Genomic DNA, 9,343 nt, shown 5'->3' with positions numbered 1-9,343 from the left:
GCCAGGCAATCCTTTGCTATAGCTGACAATTTTAAAAGCGGAAGAGATGCCCCCTTAACGATTTTGAACAAGCTCACTTACTGTGAGGTGGCTGGTGAGGTATAGTTATATAAGACTGCACATTCAAGGATGGGACAGAGTTATGTTTTAGAGGCAGTTTTTCAACTGCCTGTTCACTGTAGCAGAAATAATGTTCCACAAAGGGTCTTATAGGCTTATGAATGTCAGAAAATAAACAGAATTTTTGCATTATTTATTTCTGCTTTTATTAACTGGAAAAGCTACATTTTGATGAATATGAATCAAAGGTTGAAACTCATGCCCACTGCTATAAATGTGAGGACCCTAAATTACTATATTTATTCCCATGTTGCCAAAGCAGTTTTTTATATTAACCTTTATCGGCAAATGTCAAACAATAACTCTTAATCTGTCCGTGTATGTGCACATGCTATATATCTGTGTGTCTGACTACCATGCGTGTGTGTGTGTGTTTGTGTGTGGGGGGTTATGTGGGTGGCACCTGAGAGCAATAGGACAGCCAGGTGAAACGAGTGTGTGCTGTCCAAACCCTGCAGGGGCAAGCTAATCCTGATTCCTGATGTTAATCTGAGTATTGAGCTTCTGTACGGGGGGGCCATGCTGACACCTGATGGCGTGGAGGTCAAAGCAGTGTGTGTGTGTGTGTGTGCGTGAGTAATGCTCCTCCTGCCCTTTCCAAATGTCACAGAAGGGCCAACTCCTGAGGAGCGGACCCATAATGTGTACCCACACCTTATGGGTTTGTGTGTGTGTCATGATAATCTCCACTATTAAGCCCTTCAAACGTATCACTGCCACTGAAGTTTGCGTATATCTGCAGACTAAAAAGGCCCGCGAACATGTTTGCTTTCCGCTTGTGTGTAACTCTTTCTTCTGCAGCCCATTCTCTATTCTCTTATTGCATCTTTAATACCCATCGTCCACAGCACAGTGCAATTCACAAACAAAGTCTTCAAAACAACATCTGCTTACCACAACATTTCAAATAGATTTTCATATATCTTTCCCCAGTGGTTTAGAGTTAACCATTGATTTATATTCATGAGCCACTCCTAAAGTTAGAAAAAAAAAAGTCAAAATATATTCTGTCTGGCTTTCAAGTACTTACTTTATCAAGTGAATTGACTTTTTCTTACAGTGCTGTGTAACCCTAACTGATTTTTATTCAGTGTTTTATGATGCAGAAGTGAGGCTGTTATGAAAAATTCAGTTTATACATGTGGAGTATTAAACACCGTCAGGTACTCAGAAATCCACAAGCCTGGCAAAGGATCATGAATTCCCATTAATGTTTTGATTAAGATGTATGCCTTCCCCATGTGACTAATGTGGGTGAAAAACAAAAATGAACGCTTCATGTTGGTGGATCCGGGCTAGCATTGTCCGCCTACAGTCTGTCACCAGTTGGTCCTCATTTATTTCTTGCTGCATTAAAAAAAAGCAAAGAAAGAAAAAAATAATAATTAACAGAGCTGCAGAGCTTTCTTGAGAATTGCTGACCATCACTGCCAATAAGAAACAGAAAATGTATGTGTCAAACTTTGCTTTACAATACTAACGTTTGGCTTGGACTTCTCAGCAGCATACCAATTTCGCCATCTGGGAGTGTTGAGACACAAACAATGAAAAACTGCAAGCAAACACTGGTTGACACATTCCTTCTTTGCTCTTCGTTGCTTTTTCTCATTTTTGTTCCTTCCCTTTATTTTTGCCTGTGCGAGAGAGAGAAAGAGTAAGAGTCGTTACAATCATTAAGCTGTCCAGAATTACAGGTATAATACAAGATTGATTTTTCCATTAGCTACCACACTAAAATACAGCTTTCACAAAATTGTCAGCGTCTCAAACTGAGCAGGACCTGAGGTGGGTTTTTGCAAAACAAAACAATTTGTACAATTTGGAAAACATTAGATAAAAAAGAAAACAATTTAAATGTCTCTAATGCTTCTACGGCACATGCCGTGTATGGGACATCCTGATAAAAAGGTTCATATTTACAGCTTTTAGAGCCAAACTCTGTGTGAGACTGTGACTGGCAGTGGCATTGATGGTAGGGGGCTGCACAAATAAAGCCAAAGTGCAGTTTATAAAACTGTTTCCATGACAATCACAACACGGCGGGCTGCCTTACCCTTTGAATTCCCACAATGACACAATACTGTAATTATTACAGCAACAAAAGTTCCACCTCAGGCAATTGCTACATTAGTATAAAAGAGGCTAAAACTTTTAGGCTTTACCAAGGGAGTAAAATGCCTTCAGAGTTATAATGTTACATAACCTAATGTGGTACTAATGGTTTATAAGTGCAGGTGGACTATGTTTCACTTGAAATATTCCAATGGTGGAACTGTTAAAGGATAAGGCTGGTGATGTTCTATATTTGTAGTAAATTAACACATTTAAAATAAACTATAACAAACTGATCCCGGCAACATTTGCAAACATATAAAGTTGAAACCTTTTTTTGTGCCATATCTTCTTCCTTTGTACCAGAGACATTTTTACATGTCACAGTCAAAAAAGCTGTAAATAGATGTAAGTGATTAAAGAAAACCCTCTTCCATCCATTTTCTTAACTGTTTATCCTGTTCAGAGTTGCTGAGCTATCGACTGAACCTATCCCAGCTGACTTTATGTAAGTGGCAGGGTACACCCTAGAGAGGTTGTCATTCAATCACAGGGGTAACACAGAGAGACAGTCAGATCTATGGCTAGTTTGGAATCACCAGTTAAGAATCACCAATTAACCTAACATGCATGACGCTTGACTGTCAGAGGAAGTCAGATTAAGCTGAAAACACAGAAAGACTCCACCCAACCAGCAGGTTCAGAAAATAGATGGTGTAAAAGATGGCCATTGCTACTGCGACATCATCCATTGGTTTTCACCACAGCCAACCATCCATCCTCTTCCACTTATCCAATTCAGGGTCGTAGGGCCATCGCCAGCTTTGTTTAAAAAAAACCTATCCATCCATCATCTTCCACTTATCTAATTCCGAGTTGTGGGGTCACTGCTATCTTGCTTAAAAAACCCCTGTATGTTTAGAGAGTGTTTGCTTGAAATGATACCATCACTGGTTGCTAGGGAAATATGTGTATTCTCTGACTGGCTGGCAGAGGTTCCTGGAATTTGCTGGCTCATGCAGCACCAAAAAACTTCCTGATTACTTTGGTTGGTAGCAGATTGCCACACTTGCATGTTGTCTTTCTGCAAATACTAGCTAAGCAGTTGAACAACTTCAGAGAGGCATGTCACAATTTGCAAACAGAAGTTTAGCCTTCCGAGTAAAAGTTGTGCCTCAGAGCTGCAGCCAGCAAGTTTCACAAGGCGCAACTTTACTTTGAAGGCAAACGGTCTCCATTTCCTGTCTGCACTAGACTTTTCACTGTTTCTCTACTCTACAGAGAATAGCTGGACATTTTCTCTGACAAGGTCTTCACTTCCATTCAAACTGCGATGTAGTTTCTGTATGCGAACGTCTCTCAGTAGAATCTACCCTTTTGAATGAATTGACTTATACGTGATCCATGTTTTGAGGAGCGCTCATTTGGATCTCAGATGCAGGCTGAGGAGAAATGTTGATGTGTTTAGTTTGTTTTTTTGATAGATTCCCTTTTTCCTGGTGTTTTCCCACTGCTTCTGCCTCACTTTTTGGCATTCAGTCAGTGAATGTAAACCATCAGGGAACATTCCAGACAGTTTTTAAGCTTGACCATCATCCTAATAAGCAAGTTGGTCCAAAATCACACACCAATCAACTTTGTCACACATTTTTAGCAATATGCTACCGATCAAAGTGATCCCAAGGAGGTTTTTGCCAACCAGTTGAGAAATGCATGCTTCTTCCTAGCCACCAGTGGTTGGCCTGTGGGACTGGGACTCCAACAACTACTCACATCTGGTTTGGGAATATGCATTTTTCCCTCATAACCAACAGCTACCAGATGGTTGCAGACTGCTCTCTAGGCCTGTGGGAGTGTGACCTTATTGACCTGATTCTACATTATTACTCTTATTGTTACATGTTCAAAATGATGATTTATTTCATGTTTAACAGCTTCTGGGTTGGTGTGATTTTACTGATCTGGAAGTTGTGTTCACCGTTATACTATTTGTCGCTCAAACCCACAACCTTTTTCTTTGTGGTCTTAGTGCTAACCACAGCACCACTGAGCCACCCACTAAGACTTTCTTAATTGTATTGAGCTGCTTCAGTTTCAGAGCTGTTAGACTCTGTAGGCTGCTTCAATGTCACAGAGTTGTGGGAGACAACACTGTGGCACTAACAGAAATGAGAGGTTGTGGTCAAATAGTTAAAAGTACCTTTCTACCTTTTCCTAAAAACTTTTTCTTAACCTCCATGGAAAACACCATAAGGTCACAGAAAGATGTGAAGGAGAATTCAGATGGACTGATGAAAAAAAAAAAAGCCTGTGGTGCACAGAGAAATCCAACTGCACTTGCACTAGGCTACTTAATTATGCAACAGCAGATGTTGTTTACGTGGGGCTGCTGTGGAAAAATAATGTTTCAAAGATGGACTACAAAAAATCACATCTTAGCGGTTTGCCCTGCGTGTTCTTACTGTGTCGTTTTGTGTAATTTATACAAAGTGGACAAGCATAGTTTCTCTATTTTCTCTTCCCGCTGACGAGATGATCCAGTTTGACATGTGCTTTTATTATAGCAACTAAAGCTTGTCAAACGTAAGTTGGACTACATTTTACAAGTGATAAATAGAACAGTAATTATCACGATGATATATATAACCCGTTAGCAATGATGATCATTGGGGTTTGTTTATGGTTGGGTGGTGTGTCACATTTTATGAGATAACATTACACAGATACACTGGATAGGTGGTCCATTCATGTGTCACAGCCGTGGTTGCATACCTTCTCCTCTCACCATTTGCTTTCCCTTTTCATTGTGACTCTTGTTTTCTTTACTTGTCTGTTTGAATGTCATAGGTGTAGCAAACCCTTCGTCTTCCCACAGCTCTGCTCCAATTAACATGCACAACTGTTGCCAATCAAACCAGCAGCATATCTATTGCTAGGCCTCCAGTCACTCTTATTCAGGTGTGTCTGTTTTGTGTTTTCTGCTTAGAAGTAATTTTATTTTCTTGTACTTGGACTACTCCACCTCCTCGACTCCCAGTCCAGCCAAGCTGCAACTTCTCTTCATCTGTCTGCCTGCTTCCTAGTCTTAACTTCTTCATTTGTGTACAGCTCTATTTACCTGCTTGCCATCAGCTACCAAATCAGTCCACCTGCAAGCTCTGCCAGCTGAGCCTACTGCTGTGCTTATTCACGCTCCAAAGAGCCATCTAATCTTCCTCTGATCTAGCTTGAGTGTAATTACAATAAAAACGTTTCCTAATTGACAACTTGTGTCTGCGTGTCTGGCTCGGTCCAGACGTTGTCATTCAGTTGTCACTTTTAACCTCACCTGCATTAAAATGTGCTTGTTCACCTAATATTCAACTTACGCAAAAAAAAAAAAAAAAGTAAAAGATACCCCCCCCAAAAAAGCTTCCTGACAAAAGCTGGCTGCTATCTGTGATGTGCAGTTTTAAAGATGTACTGTACATCTTCATTACAACAACTAATGTGCTTGGTGCTGAGTGCCAAAAACTGGGTAGTGAAGTTGGCTTTTGGTTTTTATTGGATTTATTGATTATAGAGTAAAGGACACGAAGCAGCTGCAATATTAAAACCACCGACAGTTAAAGTGAATGACATTGATCGTCGTGTTACACCGCAATGCTCTGCTGGGAAAGATCGAGACCTGGCACTCATCTGGATGTTACTTTGACACGGACCATCCATGTCAACATTGCTAGAGACCACACACGTACACATTTATGCTTCCCGTGGCAACAGCACGCTCAGACATCAGGGCTTCCCCCATTAGAACCGCGTGCATCTCGGGAACAGCTTGAAGAACATGACAATGAGATTAAGGTGACCCAGCCTCCAAAACACCCCAGATCACAGGTCAAACATCCACAAGACCTCAAAGATCTGTTGCCAATTTCCCTGTGTCAGAGGTCCAATGTTCATGCCCTGACAGGCCAGAGGTATTAGTGGAAGGTGACCTCCACAATATTGGAAAGGCTGTTTTAATGTTATGATGAACTCATGCGAATAGAGAAGACCCACCCTGTTTTTATATTTTAAATGAGAGAAATTGGTATTTTATAAGCTAAGAGTGCCTGAGTCATCCATGGTATAAATATACTAAAAGTACTGCTAATCACTTGCTAATAAAACGACAAAAATGGCCCAGTCCCACTAAAGCCTCTCATATCCACTCATCTATTTCTGTTGTGTGCCAAACCACTACAATATTTTTGTGAAGTCCTCTTATGTTCTGGGGTGGGTCACTTTGGCTTTTCTACAACAACTAGCTGAACTCTGTTGTAACAGATGTCGTGGCAACACTAAGGGTCAGTCATTTGTGTATTTGTGATTGTGTGCGTGCTCGCATGTGTTTCTGTGCCTGTATGTCTGTGAGAGAAAGAGAGATTGTGTGCTTAATTTATTCAGGAATTCCCTGGATATCAGCTGGCACACATTACTTTCCCAGCCTCTCTCATAATCCTCTTCCCTTTTTATAAGTGTTTCCCAGACCAAAATGGAAAACCAATTGAATAATGAAGTATAATCTCATACAATACATCACATATTTTCCCTTTGCAAATGAGGCAAACAGAGCATCTTAACACACTGTTTAGTTGTGATATTAAGGTTAAAGAAAACAGTATAAAAACAGTAGAATAGGCACATTCATTTTCTAAACAATACCTTGCTATTTGCTTTATGCTTAAGAGTGGCTCTTTAGTTTAGTGGTTTGCACATTCGCTTTACAAGCATTAGATCCCTTCCTGACACAGTCCCTTTGGGGTTGTGTCAGTGTAAAAACTGCCATATCAAAACATGAGGCTGTGGTGACCCCTTGTGAATAAGAAAGCAGACAAAAATAGCTTTCTGTGTGCTCGTTAATAATTTTTGCTAAGAGCATAAAATGACTATAACATATACTGAATGTACAATTTAAAGTCATTTGGAGATATTTTCCATCCACCTGGTAAATGTGGGTCCAACAGTCATTCTCCTTTTATCTGTTTCCACCCACAAGTGAGAAAAAATAAATACTATACGTGTCATTACCCTCGATGCTCTCCTAAGTGGTTGCTAACATCTTGTCTCCTTGCAAGTAGTATCCATGGCTTTATCAAACCTTTGCGTGTGCCTGTGTGTGTTTTTGTGTGTGTGCGAAGACAAGTGCTTGCTGCTGCTTGAAACAAGGTTGATAAGCATTGGTGGGCTAAACAATTAGCTTAAGGAGGCTAAAAAAAGAAGCAGTGAAAGGAGCAGGTGAAACACTGAGCTGGTGATAATTACTGTATCTGTGAGGTTGTCACTGTGAGCGGCAGCCTCACATTACAAATGGGGCTATTCATTTGGTCAACTGCAAAATAGACAAATAAATAATTCAACACACTCTCTGCTCATTCGTAGTCAGAGTCATTACTAGAACGTTTCTAAAAATACTGACTGAGTAGTACCTAAAGTTATTTACATACTATAAAAAATATAAATTGCAGCCTGAGCAAAGAAATGAGATTTAGTTTATCTGATAGGTTATAGAAACAAAGTTCATGCTGTTGCATAATGAATGCGGTCCTCAAAGAAGATAAGATAAGATAAGATAAGATAAGATAGAACTTTATTAATCCCTCGGGTGGGTTCCTCTGGGAAATTCGACTTCCAAAAAGCACAGCAACGACCGAAGTTACAGTTACATTTACAAGTTGGTGCTCCGGCCTTGGAGGCTGAATGCAAAGGATCAAGCTATCTTTGATTCTGGGTTAGATTTAAGAGTCATCGTGAGACGATGATTGCCTCTGTCCAGAGTTCCTAACTCCACCCACTCTCCCCTTCATTTCGCCCGGCTGAAGCCTCTGCGGGGCTGAGCACATGCAGCTGTAGATCATTCAGAAGACGATCCAGTAAATATTCATTTATACGCTCACAGCTGTGTATGCTTAAGCATCTAACCATGTCTCGATCTATGCATATATATGACGGATGACTTAGTGGCTTGGTGAAAGCAGTCTTTCCTCCATCTATCAAAAGATCTAAAAATCACCAAGATTGCTACAAACTGTTACCAGAGGTTTTGACATTGACATTAAAATAATGAAAAGACAACACAAAAAATGAGCAATGTTGGGTGTTGTTCATTCCCATGCTGATGCTACATTTAAGTCAAGCAGTTCATTTTTTATGTAATAATTATGAATGTCTCTGCTGCTTCACAGAATATCGGTTTTAAGATTTCATATCATTATTTTGCTTGATAATTATGAAATGATAAAGCCATTAATATCAGACAGTGCTTAGGATGACTATTGACATATGAGGGTGCTTGAATCATCCACCCTATAGTGAGTGTGAGCTGTTGCCCTCAGGCCATGTTTTCAGGGCATGTCTCATCCTAAGTGCTGCACTTAATGGTTTCACACTTGCACTTTTGCTCTTATCTACTTTTCTTGCATTACTTCTCTGATTTATTGTTGCTGTTGTTGATAATGTTGCCCTTGTGTCTATAGTCTTCTGTTATGCAAACTCTTGCTGCAGATCAACTATTACCAAGTGGGACACTAACAATAACCTTGAACCTTTCCTAGTGACTTTGGTGTATTTGCCTCTTTGTTTTTCCCCTTTCCTTTACTAAAATCTTTTGTCCACCTACTTGCATTCTTGTGTTACTCCCTTCTCATCTCCTCTTTGCATCTTTCCTTCAGATGACTTTTTCAGATAATTTGTTTCTTCACGTTCTGTATTTGGTCCTTCTTTGAAGCACACACAGCATAAACAAGGCCCCACACTAGTGGCCAGTTGAAATCCTATATCAAGCAAGAATGGGAAAACATTTCACTTTCAAAGCCGTGGCAATTCGTCTGCTTGGTTCCCAAACACTTACACAAGTGATGTAACGCTCTGGTAAACATGCCCCTGCATCATCGCTTTGGAACGTTTTGCTGGCATCAAATCTAAACAGAGTTTCTATTTTTAAAAGGATAAAACGATCAGTTTAATAAACGAGTTGCATTTTGGGGGGTTTTAAACTTTAAAGAATGAGAAAATGGGGTTTCTCATGTGTGCATATCGTGTACACACATGGTTACACACAGCATCTAAAGTAGCAACGCAGCTGAGTTACAGCAAGGATTTTGGGATGCCTAGTTCTACATATCTGTTTAGACAACCAATAGTGACTTTA

General features: G+C 40.1%; 1 long non-coding RNA gene across 1 annotated transcript; it reads right to left on the bottom strand.

Moving 5' to 3' along the window:
* Positions 1-238: 238 nt before the first annotated feature.
* Positions 239-7,929, bottom strand: LOC309709102. The gene is made up of 3 exons (XR_014277422.1): positions 7,845-7,929; positions 1,602-1,754; positions 239-1,467 (listed from the first exon to the last, which is right to left on the bottom strand). It is a non-coding gene; the product is annotated as an uncharacterized lncRNA (long non-coding RNA).
* Positions 7,930-9,343: the final 1,414 nt, after the last annotated feature.

The sequence above is a fragment of the Aulonocara stuartgranti genome (assembly GCF_965226115.1).
Source record: "Aulonocara stuartgranti genome assembly, chromosome: 6".
NCBI classification, from domain to species: Eukaryota; Metazoa; Chordata; class Actinopteri; order Cichliformes; family Cichlidae; genus Aulonocara; species Aulonocara stuartgranti.
Note: the sequence above shows the minus strand (reverse complement) of the source record. Positions and strands in the feature narration are given on the sequence as shown.